The following is a 16,396-nucleotide window of genomic DNA, read 5'->3' as shown; positions in this document are numbered from 1 at the left end:
GCTGGTGAAATTCTTAAACCTGCTAAAATGTTCATTTATTTACCAGGATGTTATCAGTACCAGATATGCAACAGATTATTGGAATCATTTGGTTAATATCTATTGGGAGGGGGCGGCACGGTGGTGTAGTGGTTAGCGCTGTCGCCTCACAGCAAGAAGGTCCGGGTTCGAGCCCCATGGCCGGCGAGGGCCTTTCTGTGTGGAGTTTGCATGTTCTCCTCATGTCCGCGTGGGTTTCCTCCGGGTGCTCCGGTTTCCTCCACAGTCCAAAGACATGCAGGTTAGGTTAACTGGTGACTCTAAATTGAGCGTAGGTGTGAATGTGAGTGTGAATGGTTGTCTGTATCTGTGTCAGCCCTGTGATGACCTGGCGACTTGTCCAGGGTGTACCCCGCCTTTCGCCCGTAGTCAGCTGGGATAGGATCCAGCTTGCCTGCGACCCTGTAGAACAGGATAAAGCGGCTACAGATAATGAGATGAGATCTATTGGGAGACATGGTGTTCTCATTTTCCCAACAACATGAAAGAAATCTCATTTAAATGCGTTCACTCTGCTAATCAAAACCAGTGTGTGAATTCAGGTTCATGATGTTTGTTTGACTCTGCTGTACTGTTCATTTCTTTTGCTATTGTGTACCAAAAAGTTATAACCTACACTCACCAGCCACTTTAAGGACTTGATTCTAAGATCCCTGTTCTTGGCTATAGGAGTGGAACTCAATGTGTTCTGCTGTTGCATACTGAGATGCTTTTCTGCTCATCAGTTACTGTATCCTTCCTGGCAGCTTGAACCAATCTGTCCATTTCCCTCTGACCTCTTATCAACAAGGTTTGTTTCCACCCACAGAACTGTCACTCGCTCAGTGTTTGTTTTTGGCACCATTCTGTGTAAACTCTAGAGACTGTGTGAAAACCCCAGGAGATCAGCAGCTTCTGAAATACTCAAACCAGTCCATCTGGATCAAATCAACACCCATACCACAGTGAAAGTCACACTGAGATCAGTTTTTCCCATTCTGATGTTTGAAGTGAATATTAACTGAAGCTCTGGATTTGCATCTGTATGATTTGATGCATTGTGCTCTGTCAAGGGATTGGCTGATTAGAGAACAGCAGGTGGATGGTTCCTAATAAAATGGCCAGTGAATGTCTTAATATGGGATGTAGTGTTTGGTTTCTTTCTCTAATTTAGAGAAGGATGTTGCTTTGTTCATTCATGATCAGGGTATCCTTGTAGCCAACTGGTGCCTCTGTGTAGTTATGTTCTCTTGCCTGTAGGGTTTCCTCCCACAGTCCAAAAACACATGGATTAGTTCAACTAGCACCTCTAAATTGCCCATAGGTGAGTGTGATAGTTGTTGGACTCTGTAATCTCTCATCTGAAATCTGTTGGGTTTGGCTCCAGCCTCCCCAGCACCCTAATGAAGTGGTATGGATAATGAACAGCCTGCTTGATGAATATTGACAATGGGCTGTTTAGTTTTCAATTTGCCTTCATATTCTGTCACACAATTTCTAGTTTATTTACCTTAATTGTGTAAAGTTAAATCATTCACATTAATTGGTGTTGGTCCTGTGGGTTGCATTGCTGACTTGATGTAAAGGTCCTCAGTTCAATCCAAAGCTCAGGTGCAGATTTATGCATGTTTTCCTCCTACCTCCCAACATGAATGTAGGTGGATTGTGGGTGTAAATGTGAATCCCCAGTGGTGGACAGACATCCCATTCAGTGTTCTTTTCTCAAGCCCAGTATAAATTTACATGGTTATTGATCAGAAGGTTGTGAATTCAAATCAAAGCACTTTCTTGAACAAGACTCTTAACTCAACTGCTGTTATCCTGCTTCAATCAAGTGATTTTGGATAAAAGTAACGTAGATGTAAATGTAATCTAAGGCAATGACCTAATCCAGAGATACAGGGAGATGGATGAAATTAAGTCAAAGAAATGGTTGTCAATAGACCCTGTGCTAATGCTGGTGTCAGGTTTGTTTTTTTAAATCCAGAATTGATGAACTAGTGCATGTCCAAAGGCCCTGGCTGTAGGTGTTGGTGGAGTTGGTCATTCGTGCATTTATCTGATTCTGTAAACCCCATGATGTACATTTTGTCATGTGATGTGTGCTCCATGAATAACCTTGTATTGCAGAAATGGTGTGGTCCTCCACAATTATTGGCATCTCTTGTAAAGATTAGTAAAAAGGGTTAGAAAAACACCTTTTGGTCTCAAATTGAACCTTTTAATTGAAATGCACTTATTCAGAGAAACAAATCCCTAATCAAGAAATAATTTGACAGACATGTGCCACTATTAGTCTTTACAAAGACAGATACAAGGACGGAGTTTGCAGAGTGAAGATCCTGTGGGACTTCAAGTTCTAGACTGACGGGCAGGTGCTGGCTAACTCACCAAGCATTGTGTTGGTAGACAAGGAGCAGAAGTGTAGTTGTAATGGATGTAGCAATCCCAGCTGACAGGAACATCAGGCAGAAGGAGCACAAGTGGAGCAAACATGGAAAGTAAAGTGCAAAGTGGTCCTGGTGGTGATGGGAGCATTAGGGGCTGTGACCCCCCTAAACTGGGAGTGTGGGGCTCCAGTAGATTCCAGATACAACATCTGAGGTCTCTGTCCAGAAGAGTGCAGTCCTAGGAACAGCTAAGATACTGTGCAGAACCCTCAAACTCCCAGGTCTCAAGTAGAGGACCAGAGCTTGAAGCACTTACCAGGGGGCTGAGAGGGAAGTTTTCTTTTATTGAATATACTATAGAAATTGGCATTGCTCTGTATCATCCATCCATTATCTGTAACTGCTTATCTTGTACAGGGTTGCAGGTGAGCTGGCACCTATCCCAGCTGACTGGGCAAGAGGTGGGGTACACCCTGGACAAGTCACCAGATCATTACAGGGCTGACAGACACACAACCATTCACACCTACGGTCAATTTAGAGCCACCTAACCTGCATGTCTTTTGGACTGGGGGGGGGGAACTGGAGCACCTGGAGGAAACCCATGCAGACATGGGGAGAACATGCAAACTCCCCACAAAGACCCCTGTTGGCCACTGGGCTTGAACCCAGAACCTTCTTGCTGTGAGGTGACGGTGTTAACCACTACACCACTGTGCTGCCCTGTTATTTTTTTGAAGGACAGAAAGGTGTCATTTTTGAAGAGGTTTTGCAGATGCATAATTGATTTTCCATCTTTTTATTGGAGATTAATTTAGGTCTTGATTTTTACCAAACTGATGCATGAACAATTAATGTGAACTTTGAAATTGTATTAATATTCCACCAGGCTGTCAGTTGTGGTTGTTTTAACACTTTTTTTTTTTTTTAAATTGATGAATGGTAGAGCTTTATACATCCCATCTCATTATCTCTAGCTGCTTTATCCTGTTCTACAGGGTCGCAGGCAAGCTGGAGCCTATCCAAGCTGACTATGGGCGGAAGGCGGGGTACACCCTAGACAAGTCGCCAGGTCATCACAGGGCTGACGCATGGACACAGACAACCATTCACGCCTATGGTCAATTTAGTCACCATTTAACCTAACCTGCATGTCTTTGGACTGTGGGGGAAACCGGAGCACCTGGAGGAAACCCACAGAGGGAACGTGCAAACTCCGCACAAAGGCCCTCACTGGCCATGGGGCTTGAACCCAGACCTTGTTGTGAGGCGACAGCGCTAACCACTACACCACTGTGCTGCCCCTGTAGAGCTTTAATGGATATTTTGGTTTGGCAGTCAGCTTTCTCCAAGTCCATCCATCATGGTGATCTTTTGGGGGTTCAGTATTAGTTGGTTTGCTAGGTAATGCAGGTAAAAGTCAGGGCTCTCTAGTCTTTTTATTCAGTATTTTATCATGGGTTTTATGCAGATGCAAGGTAGAAGAAAGGTTCGAATAAAGGGTTCTAAAATTGTATTGCTTTGTGCTGACTAGTTAATACCACCTACATTCTAGTGAATATGGTGAGATTTATATCCTAAATGCAACCATGCATGCCTTGATCATATAAACAATTTGGTTTGATTTGTATTTTGATTCATATGTAATCACAAGCAGTAATGTGGTTTATGATTGTATTTTGATTGAAAGCCAGTCATGCTGATTTTCAGTAATGAGTAAATGTTGATTCAATTAAAAGTAATGATTTATGAATGAACAACTACAGTTAAGTAAAATACAGTAGACAGTGCTTATACTGAAGGTGGTTTTCCATTAAATCACAGGCTTGTTCAAAAAGTGTATTCCAGTGCCTGCAGTGTTGTACGGTGTAATGAGTTGGCAAAGGCTGTGTTGAATTTAGCAATTGTTCATTCTGGAGTGTTTTGCATGCTAATGTAATACGTTTTATCAGGTTATTCTGAATTGGGTATTGTTGCAGCACAAGCTCTACAGCTGCAATGTGCATCTTTTAATCCCATGTTGTGGTAGACTGACCAAGGCCATGATTGTACCCTGTTGCCTGTTGTGCTTGTTTGCACCTGCAGCCTGTATCAGTCCAACATGATTTGACTCCAGTCATTCTGAATCATGTATGCTCTGAATGCTGTGTTCATGTACCACTTTTTTTTTTCATATGTTTTGATTCTTCCTGAATTGACCACTCGTATTTTGTCCAGTATGAAGCGAGATGTACTGCCTGATGTTGAAGTGATGACATGTTAATGATTATTTGTATACTTTTTTGGAAACTGTATAAAGTGAAGATTTTGAGTCACTTCACTCTGCAGACCAAAGTCTGCCTTTGTTAACTGACTTAATAAAGGTCTAAACTTTTCTGCAACCTCTTGGACTTTGAATCATTTTTGCTTGGGAGAGTAAGTTGCATTTCCATGACTAACTTTATACCATTAGTGCAAGTTCATTAAGGTTTTTTTTTTTTTTTGTCTACATGCTTGGTGCTTTCCATTTGATGAAAGAACACTGAGCTGGAAATGGGTTGTAATCCCACAAACTGCAGATTGTGAGAGGAATTAATAAGGACCGTGAAAGGGAGGAAAGTATAAGGGGTAAACATGAGTGTGATGATGGAGTTTGAGGACAAAAAGATGAAGGGGTTTTAAACTGCATTTCTCTGTGGATGTCTGTAGATTCCTTTGGATGGAGGGTTTCCGATCATTCTTTTTCAGAGAAGTTTGCTCCTTTTTAATTCAATTTTGTCCATCACTTAAATTGCCTGGACCAGTTTCCTTTTCTCTGGTATCAAGGGCACCATGGCCTCTGCTTATGTCATTTACATGTCTTTTTTTTTTTTTTAAATTAGATTCTTGCACTTATCTGCTATATAACCCCTCTCACACCTAACTAAAATGTGGATCCTCTTGTAGATACTGGGTGTTTATTAATACTGCTAATAGACCTTACTAGAATCTTTCAGCTGCTCCTGTTAGGGATCACCACAGTGGATCATGAGCCACATATTTGATTTGGCATAAGTTTTTACAGTGGATGCCCTTCCTGATACAACTCTCCCCAATTTATCCAGGCTTGAGACCAGCATGAAGTATGCACTGGCTGGGTATTTTACCTAACCTGCATGTCTTTGGACTGTGGAGGAAACCCACACAGGGAGAACATACAAACTCCACACCGAAAGGCCCCCGTAAGCTGTGAGATTCAAACTTGGAACCTTCTTGTTATGAGGTGACAGTGCTAACCAATAGACCTTACTAGAATATGCAGGATAAATAAAATGTTTACTTTCATAGACGTAGAAATGTGATGCTTTATCATTAATATGATGCAATATTAAACCAAGTGCACTATTTAAATACGTGTGAAACAGTTGTGTAAAAATCTAACACTAGAGCTCTTTATGGCTGTGCATGTTTTATTAGACTATAATGATGCACCAGTGAGTTACTAGTCGCACTTGCTCTCTCCATCTATTAATGACTAATCCCCAGGTTATAATGCAGTATCCTGTCTTCTCACGTTCTTCTTCCTGCTGAATCCCGTGTTCTCTTTATTGCTGTTTTTCAATAGCTCTGACTCATCCTTTCATCCCCTCCCTATTGTATCACGTGTACGCGCTCTCTCTCCTCAGTCTGTCTTAGGGTTTCCGGCTCGCCTTTGGTGAGGTTGTAAACGCACAGACGGCAGGTAAAGATATAACGGGTTCAATTTCTTTCTTTTCTGCCTGGCTTCTGTCATCCTCTGCTTCCTTCTCTTCAGTCTCTGTTGCTTGTGTAAAAGGCAGGCAGGCTCTCTTGTGGAGTGAGTGATGCTGCAGGTTGCTGAATTGCTGGTATTGTCACGCTTGTGCCTGTGAATTTGAGGTTCTTGGGCTTTTGCATTGATTTCTTTGGAAAGGCTTGTGCATGCGCGTCTGAGAATAATAAGGGGGAGTAAGTAACCGAGCGCGCGTGTGTGTGAGTGAACTGGACAAGCAGTGCGTCCGTGTTTTTCAGACCTGCTCAGCCTCGGTCTGTGCGCATATCACGGGGATTTGGAGAGTGAGGCTGGATGGATGTTTTGTCTAATTCTGTTCTCATTTCCTGCGAAAATGATTCTTCTTCCCAACTGGCTGTCAGATCAACTTGTCTTCTTTCCCCCCCACACCACTTCTTCCCTTCTCCAGCTACGTGAATCCCTCATGCGCACTCCCCACCCAGAGCGCGCGTTAGGGACGTGCTGCAGTACAGACGCGCAGAAATGTCGTGCGTCGTTTCCATTACGTAACTCACGACTCCACTCGAAGTTGTCAGGATCTGAAATCCGCACACATCTTTGATTAGGGAAGTCGTTCACCTGTCCACCTGGCTCTCTGCTGATGGGCTATAACATTGTACATCCAGTGTACATGCGGTTATATCCCATCCCTTATGCAGTGCACAGGCAGAAGGGCGCCATTTGGCCCCTCAGATCTGATATCCAGGTACAATGCTGTTTGATCTGAAGCAATGCCTCTACACCAAGATGTGAAGAGCAGCCATTTTGGTTGCATCATAAAGATCCTACATGCTCATCACATGCGCGATTATAAAATGCCTGTTGGATTTTACAAGCATTGGTGTGAGCTGACTGTCTTATGAATGGCAATGAATTGCTTCCTTCAGGTCAGGGGCGCAGATAGGATTTTTGGACTGGGCTGTCAGCAAATGATTCCGTTTTGTGTAAATGCGCATATATATATATATACACTGAAGCTTCAATATACATTAGAATTGAGTTTTCTAACTGAATGAACATTGGTAGACAAAGGCCTACCTGGTCAACACTAGCCATACATGATCAAATTATTTGTCTGGTATGTTAATCACGCTCCAAAACTTCATGTCTTCTGCATGTTTTATTTAAACATTTGCTGATCTCAGCAGGATGAAGAATCTCATCACAGAAACTTTAACTGTAACTTCTAACAAAAAGGGAATGTCCAAAAATTAATAGCAAAATAAAATTGAAATGATTCACACTTGTGCCTTCATGTAAATGATTAGAAACATAAAATGTGTATGAAAACAGAAATATAAACACTTGAACAACAGATTCACACAAATAAAAATAAAAAGTATTTTTTTCCAATAAACAAAATTGATAGAAAAAAAATTTCCCTCTGCAGCCAAACAAATTTACCATCTAGAAGCAGACTCAATAGGTCCCAAAAACATCTCTCTGCCGCATCCCAGTTTAAAAACTGGGACATCATGGAACTCGAAAAAAAAATGGACAGTTAATGAAATGAAACGAAAACCCCCAACGTTTATGCTGGTAGATGCGAGATTTCAATGCTTTTCCGACTTCAAACTTCCAACTTACGAGTACAACTGAACGCATCATTAGTCGCAGCAGAAACACCGTTGCTATCAAATGGATGAGCTGTGCAGTGTTATTAATCGAGAATCACATGGAAAATTGAACACCTTGCTTTCCCAACTCTGCAAGGATCTGCTCCAGCCTTTCCGCTTCTTGAATCGGTGTAATGTGGATTGATCACAGACAAGGCTACTGCTGCTGCCATTTCAACTTTGTGCTGCAATGTAAGTTAGTCTAACTAACGGAACATTAATCCTCACTTTTTCTACCTATGTTTGGCGTCTTACGTAGGGATGGTGGGTGGGGGGGACAGATAGGGGTCACTATAAATCTGGGGGGGGACATTCCCCCCATCCCCAGTGGCATCTGCGCCCTTGCTTCAGGTGGTTCTCATGTTCCCAAAGCTGCCTGCAGCTTGGTGCTGCAGTTCCCCTCTCTTTTCTGTCTATCACCAGCCTGCGACATCGCAAATGATCTGTATCATGATTTATTTCACACCAATCTGAGATCATAACCCCAATGATTATTTACAAAAAGCTGCTTTGTTTTAGACTCTTTAGAAACCTCTATGCTCAATCTGCTCATAATCTCCTTACATTCTGTATACACTGCCACTCAAGTTTTTGAATAGTTTCTTATGCTTTATTTCAGTTTAATCACAATTATTGCCACAAACTAAACAAAGTGATACAAAATGATATGGTGCTACAAGTGCCTGAGGAATAAAGATTTAGACCTTTTGCCTAGATTACGTCTAAATTGTTCCAGTAGTAGATGTACAGTAAGGTTGAAAAGTCTGAGATCACACGCAAACTGGAAATTTTAAAAAATATTTAAAACAACTACTTTCAGCTGTTCTTGATAGTGTTCCTCCATATCTTCTTCCATCACACCAACCATCCTCATGTCGTCCTTCACCACATCCATAAATCTCATCTTTGGTCTTCCCCTTTTCTTTCTACCTGGCAACTCCATCTCTGGCATTCTTTTTCCAATATGTCCTGGATCTCTCCCCTGTACATGTACAAACCATCCCAGTCTTGCCTCTCTCACTTCGTCTCCAAGCCGTCCTACATGTGCCGTCCCTCTAATATTCATTTTTTGAAATATTTAAAACAAAGTAAATGATGGTCAGGTCAAGTGTTTGTTTTTTGTTTGTTTATTATTTAATTGTAAAGTGACCTTGGGTATGAGAGAGGCTTTATATAAATTCAAATGTATTATTATTCTCATCTCATCTCATTATCTCTAGCCGCTTTATCCTTCTACAGGGTCGCAGGCAAGCTGGATCCTATCCCAGCTGACTACGGGCGAAAGGCGGGGTACACCCTGGACAAGTCGCCAGGTCATCACAGGGCTGACACATAGACACAGACAACCATTCACACTCACATTCACACCTACGCTCAATTTAGAGTCACCAGTTAACCTAACCTGCATGTCTTTGGACTGTGGGGGAAACCGGAGCACCCGGAGGAAACTCACGCGGACACGGGGAGAACATGCAAACTCCGCACAGAAAGGCCCTCGCCAGCCACGGGGCTCGAACCCAGGACCTTCTTGCTGTGAGGCGACAGCGCTAACCACTACACCACCGTGCCGCCCTGTATTATTATTATTATTATTATTATTATTATTATTATTATTTTAGCGCTTTTAACAAGACATTGTCGCAAAGCAGCTTTACAGAAAATTAAAGACTTGAAACATGAGCTAATTTTATCCCCAGTGATCAAACCTGTGGTGACAGTGGTCAGGAAAAACTCCCTCAGAAGACATGAAGAAACCCTGAGAGGAGCCAGATTCTAAAGGGAACCCATCCTCAGCTGGGTGATAACAGATAGCGTGATTATAAATAACTTGCTTCTATAACTGTGCCCTATAGAGTCACAAAGTATAACTGTGAAACCAGGAAATTCATTATAGTTTAACATGAAGTTTTTGTTGAAGTTATAAACTCTTCATTGATGGAAACTTGAGTGCAAAACTGTTCATGACAACTGCAGTCCTAAAGTTAGCAAGTCAACTGTAGTCCTCAGCCATAAAAGCATTACTGTAAGAGTCCAGAGCGTCTTCCAAGTGCAACTTTTGACTGTCCATATGGGGCCATCCTCCACAGGACCAATGTGATGAGACTCCAGCCAGACATAAGGCAACAGGATGGATCAGGCAGGTCTGAGGAGCAGAAGAGGTCAGCACCACTGGTGTCTCAGGATCGACATGTAACTCAACAGAGAGGGAGAAAAACCACAGGTTGTTAGGTATGCCCAGTGTCACCTAATGAATAAGAACAGGATACATTTTGTGCTGAGTGCAAGCAGGGACTCCAGCAAGACTAACTATAAGAAACTTTATTCATCCCTCAGTGGGGGAAATTACATGTACCAGCAGCTCACAGATAGAAAAGGGTCAGGAATAGACAGTAACAAAGAGTGCAATAAAAATGTAAAAAAAAGAGTAATCAAATAAAGGGGAAAAAACACAGGCCATGTATGTAGTGTACACAACAAAATAAGAAAGGAACTTTTAAGAGTATTACTTCACCTTAAGTAGCAATATTGCACTAATTAAATACTGGCAACTAAAATAGAAATATTGCACTTGGTATTGAATGTTAGTACACAGCATAACATAATTAACGAGGATGGAATATGTGAGTAAAATAACCAATAAATGACAAACACAGGCTATGAACATAACTCTACACAACAATTGAGAGTGAGAGATGAATAAGAAAATACTTGCAAGCGAAAAGGATAGTGTCCCAAATAGTGATGATATTGCACAGCATAAGTAGAAGATGGCAATGAGATGCGGAATAAAGTGACAAAAAGGTGATGGTAATGTTGAGAAACAGTGCTACGTTACGGCAGGCTGTCAGTGAAAATTCTGGCAGCAGTTGGGATGAGAGACCTGCGGTAGTGTTCCTCCTTACACCGTGGGTGCAGCAGTCTACTGCTGAAGGAGCGGCTCAGAGTGCCAACAGTCTCACGTTGGAGATGAGGTGTTGGCCATGATTGACATGAGCTTAACTAACATCCTCCTCTCTCTCACACACACACACCTCCTCAATGGAATTTAGAGGGCAGTCCAGGACAGAGCTGGCCCTTTTCACCAGCTTGCTCAGTCTCTTCCTGTCTCTCTCCAAGCTTCCACATCCCCAACAGACTACGGTGAAGAAGATAGCAGATGCTACTACAGTGTCATAGAATGTCCTCAACGGTGTCTTGCACACTCCAAAGAACCTCAGCAGTGGTCTCAAAATTTAGGGGAATAAAAGGGTACAAGGCAGAGAATAGGAGGGTATAATTAAAAAGGCTGAAGCCCTTCACCGTGAACCGTAGGCGAGAAAAATGGAAAACTGGGGTTATCTGAGACACAGTTTCAAGGCCTCCGGGGAGGAATTTCCAATTTATTGTAAACAGCAAAGTAGAGTCTGAAGTGATGGTAATCAATACTAAAAATTTTAATAGAACTGCCATATAATAATGAATCAAAAAGGAATTTGACAATACAAAACTTTACATAATTTATGTTTACAAAATCAAGTAACAGTTACAATAACTTGATTTTGTAAACATCAAAAATATAAGTTTTGTACAGTCAAATTTCTTTTTGATTCATTCTTCAATTTCTGAACAGTCTGAGTATTGATCTAATCCTAAAGCTTCTGTAACAGTGTCTGTAGTGAGATCAGGTACTGAACTTGATTCAGGTTGTTACATGTTCTATCTTCCCCTTTATCCTTTTCTTTGAAAGGAACCGCTCTGTTGCCTTTTGCACAAATCTGTTCACTTATGTTAGTTTAATAAGATCCTAGAGAATGAGGAAATGCCAAATGAATGGAGAGTGTGCTAGTCCCAATATACAAAAATAAGGGAGATGTACAGAGCTGCAGTAATTACAGAGGAATAAAATTGATGAGCCACACCATGAAGCTATGGGAAAGGGCATTGGAGGCAAGATTGAGAAGAGAGGTAGCAATCTGTGAACAGCAGTACGGGTTTATGCCAAGGAAGAGCACGTCGGATGCAATTTTTGCTTTAAGAATGTTAATGGAGAAGTACAGGGAAGGCCAGAGAAAGCTACATTGTGTGTTTGTAGACCTGGAGAAGGCATACGATAGAGTGCCGAAAGATGAGTTATGGTATTGTATGAGAAAGAGTGGAGTGAATGAGAAGTATAGTAGAGTGGTGCAAGACGTATGAGAACAGTGAAACAGCAGTGAGGTGTGCAGTTGGAATAATTGAATGGTTCAAGGTGAAGGTGGGACTCTATCAAGGATCTGCTTTGAGTCCTTTCTTGTTTGCCATAGTCATGGATAGCTTGACGGACGAAGTGAGGCAAGAGTCACCATGAAACATGATGTTTGCAGATGATATTGTGATATGTGGTGAAAGTAGAAAGGAGGTTGAGTTGGGTTTGGAGAGATGGAGGTATGCATTGGAACGAAGAGGAATGAAGTAGCAAAACAGAATACATGTGCATCAATGAGAATGGGGATGAGTGTAGAGAAGATGCAAGGAGTAGACGTAAAGAAAGTTGGTGAATTCAAGTACCTGGGGTCAACTGTGCAGGAAAATGGGGGCTGCAATAGCGAGGTGAGAAAGAGAGTGCAGGCAGGGTGGAGCAGTTGGAGAAGGATTTCGGGAGTCTTTTGTGATCGGAAAGTCCCAGCAAAAGTGAAAGGTAAGATGTATAAGACAGTAGTGAGACCAGCTGTGATGTATGGATTGGAGACCGTACCCTTAACGAAGAGACAGGTGGCAAAGTTGGAGGTGGCGGAGTTGAGGATGTTAAGGTTTGCAATGGGAGGTTGGACAGGATAAGGAACGAGCACATCAGAGGGACAGCACATGTGGAGAGCTTGGGAATGAAGCTTAGAGAGATGAGACTGAGATGGTCTGGGCACATCCTCAGAAGAGATGCAGAGCATGTGGGAAGGAGAATGTTGAGGATGGAGCTGCCAGGCAAACGAAAACGAGGAAGGCCAAAGAGGAGATACATGGATGTGGTGAGAGAGGACATGAAAGTGGCAGGTGTGGTAGAGAAGGATGTGAAAGACAGGGAGCAATGGAGATGAAAGATCCGCTGTGGCGACCCCTAATCGGGAGCGGCCAAAAGATGATATACACACACGTGTATATATATATATATATATATATATATATATATATATACTGTATTACACACACACAGTACCAGTCAAAAGTTTGGAACACCTTCAAAGTCGATGTTTTTTTCTTTATTTTAATTAACTAAAAGACACTTCGTGTCTTAAAGTAATGACTGTTATTTCTTTTTACTTAGTTGAGTGGTTCTTGACATAATATGGATTACTACAGTTGTCAAACAGGGCTATTTCCTGTATTTTTATTATTTACTCTTTCCTGGTTGATGGTGTCAAATGCATTAAGAAGGCAAGAAATTCCTTTTTTTAATATATTCATATACAATACAATTATACAAAACAATTATAATACAATTATACCAGGGGCGATTTCTCAGAGACAACAAGGGAAGCCGAGCTTCCCCTAAAATTCTCTCCCCAAACTGCGGCGTCTACGACGTTGAATTCTCATTAAAACAATAACTTGCATAACATAATATATGCCCAAGATTGTATTTATGTTCATAACTATCCTGTAACTTATTTGAGTGATGTCTGACGAACTTGCAGTTCGCTACGAGAATCACCTTTGCTGCCAGGCTGTAACCTTTCTTATTTCAATGGGCTCTATGGACTGGCAGCAGTGTTGCCAGATTGGGCGGTTTTAAGTGCATTTTGGCGGGTTTTGAACATATTTTGGGATGGAAAACGTCAGCAGTATCTGGCAACACTGACTGGCAGCCAGGTATCCGTTGCAGTCTACGAGACGGCTCTGAACAGCCAATTTCAGCTAGTTGTTATTGGTTAAAATCAACAAAATCGTCACTTCCAGGGAAGCCGGGCTTCTCTGGGACTAAACGAGACAGTGGGAGGGACAAGAAGCCGGGCTGATAAAGGATTATTGGAGGTAGTGTTTGAAAGACATGAGGAGGGTGGTACTTCGGCGAGGAACACGGAAGTATGATCAGTCAGTCCCTAGCGGATGTCGAGAAAGTGTAGTCGTGTGCCAAAGTGCTGTCCGAATTTCTTTTCATATAAACGTTTCTTCTCATTGATGTCTCTGTACATTACTCTGTAAATAAATGTAAATATTACTCGTTGTGCTCCGTTAACTTTCATCCATTCTATCAGTTTGATCATTCGTGAATTCACTCGTTTATTTCATTTGTAGTTCAATCTGGTTGTAGGCTAGCTTGAGCCTTATTGGGATCTGCAGTGCTAGCTGCTAACAGAAATTGGTGAAGTCTCTGGAAAGCACAACCAGCTGGTATGACAGGGTCACAGACCATTTTCTGGAAAAGGAGCGGAGGGCAGGATTTGTGTATAAATAGTGTTCATGTTCATGAATCTGAAGTGTGTATATTGTTCAGTAATGTTAAGAGAATGGTGGGCTCTGTGTTATAGGTTATACCTGGGTATAATATTCAAGGTTCTGTGTGTTGCATAGCCTACCTGGTTATGAATTTCCAGACTGTGTTGCAGAAGATGTTCAAGGATGTGTTGCACAGCTGGGTGTTGTGTTAAAGACTCTGTGTTGCATATCAGGGTATGATGTTCAAGGCTCTTCGTTGAATAGCCAGTGATTTTTGGATGTTTGATATTTTTGATTAAGGATATGAGGCACTAGCCTGGCAAGCCAGACTATAACATGAAATGTACAAGCAAAAATACTTTCTGCCACTAGGTAGGGTTGTCTAGTTCACTATGCTAATGGGGCACACCTTTCTATGCTTTGATATCCGGCCTACAGGTTTTACGATGAATGCGTAAAATGGGCTTCCCCTGTTTTAAAAACTAGCAGACGCCACTGAATTATACAAACATTTAGAATTCAAATATAACACCGAATTTAAAATTAAGTGAAAAACCAAAATTAACAGTAAGGAATAATGTGTATATGGAGATGTGTGTGTGTATAAGGAGTTACTTGTTGATTTTATTTATTTTTTCTCTCCTTTCCTCCCTTCTCTTTCTCTCTGCCTCGTTCTACTTCACTCATCCCTGTTCTGCCTGGGCCCCATGGGTGGCTTGGGCGGCCCGGTCCTGTTGGGTTGCCATGTGGGACCGGTGTTGGTCAGTGCTGTGGGGTATTTGTGGGTTCTGGGCCCCCGTCGCGCACTCGCCCTATGCGCGCGCACACATACCTCTTCCTGGTAATATGTAACACGCCTTATTCTCTTTTAAATGCACTACACATTAGATTGCACACATCATACATCTACCAATAACAAGAACAACAAATAGACTAGGGCAAGCAAGGCGTGCATGCAGATGCCTCTGCAGGTGTTTTACTGCACGCCTCGCTTCCTTTTAATGCTAACACAATTTAGAGGAGGCATATATCTATGAGTACGCAGGGTTAATGCGGCGTGCAGGGGGAAATCTGGGCAGAGACTCACCCTGCACGCACACTTCTTTTAATGCAATACATTAGAGAAAGCCCACAATCTAGCCATTTACATTCTTACATGGGACAAATGTGGCGTGTTGCGTGATGGTCTGGAGTCGAGGTGGGGGGGGCCCTGGGCCGTGGGCTGGTTAACACGCAGGGCCTTCCCTCTGCCGTCTCATTGTGGTATATCTTGTGCGGGGGCGGGACGACACCGTGGCCATACTTGGGTGCCCAGGCAATCTGTATAATCAGTCAGTTAATCAAATTATTCCTATTCTTATTTCTCTTATTATTAACCTACATAAAGATAATAATACTCATTTTCTCTGAAGCCCTCCTTCTCTGCGATCCAGCCTCCATCTCCCCGGCCCAACAGTAAGTCAGTACTACTCCTTATAAGAAATTCCATTTTTGACAAGACACACCTGTTAATTGAGAAGCATTCCAGGTGACTACCTCATGAAGCTGGTTCAGATAATGCAATAGTGTGCAAAGCTATTATCAAGATAAATAGTGACAACTTTGAAGAATCTAAAAGATGAAACGTTGTTTTTTAACACTTTTTTTGTTTTACCATATAATTCCATATGTTATTTCATAGTTTTGATGAGTTCAGTATTGTTCTACAATGTAGGAAAAAAATAAAAACATTGAATTTGAAGGTTTTTCCAAACTGTTGACTGGTACTGTGTGTGTGTGTGTGTGTGTGTGTATATATATATATATATATATATATATATATATATATATATATATATATATATACAACCCCGATTCCAAAAAAGTTGGGACAAAGTACAAATTGTAAATAAAAACGGAATGCAATGATATGGAAGTTTCAAAATTCCATATTTTATTCAGAATAGAACATAGATGACATATCAAATGTTTAAACTGAGAAAATGTATCATTTAAAGAGAAAAATTAGATGATTTTAAATTTCATGACAACAACACATCTCAAAAAAGTTGGGACAAGGCCATGTTTCCCACTGTGAGACATCCCCTTTTCTCTTTACAACAGTCTGTAAACGTCTGGGGACTGAGGAGACAAGTTGCTCAAGTTTAGGGATAGGAATGTTAACCCATTCTTGTCTAATGTAGGATTCTAGTTGCTCAACTGTCTTAGGTCTT

At 41.6% G+C, this 16,396-nt stretch overlaps 1 protein-coding gene across 1 annotated transcript in view; it reads left to right on the top strand.

The window, feature by feature from the left end:
• Positions 1-9,918: 9,918 nt before the first annotated feature.
• The window catches only part of eno2 (enolase 2), a 43,809-nt gene continuing 37,331 nt past the window's right edge, over positions 9,919-16,396 (top strand). The window contains exon 1 of the mRNA XM_060904111.1: positions 9,919-10,022. The gene's annotated coding sequence lies outside the window, so the exon portion shown is untranslated. The remainder of the gene's footprint in view (positions 10,023-16,396) is intronic.

Source organism: Neoarius graeffei, chromosome 22, assembly GCF_027579695.1.
Source record: "Neoarius graeffei isolate fNeoGra1 chromosome 22, fNeoGra1.pri, whole genome shotgun sequence".
NCBI lineage: Eukaryota > Metazoa > Chordata > Actinopteri > Siluriformes > Ariidae > Neoarius > Neoarius graeffei.
Note: the sequence above shows the minus strand (reverse complement) of the source record. Positions and strands in the feature narration are given on the sequence as shown.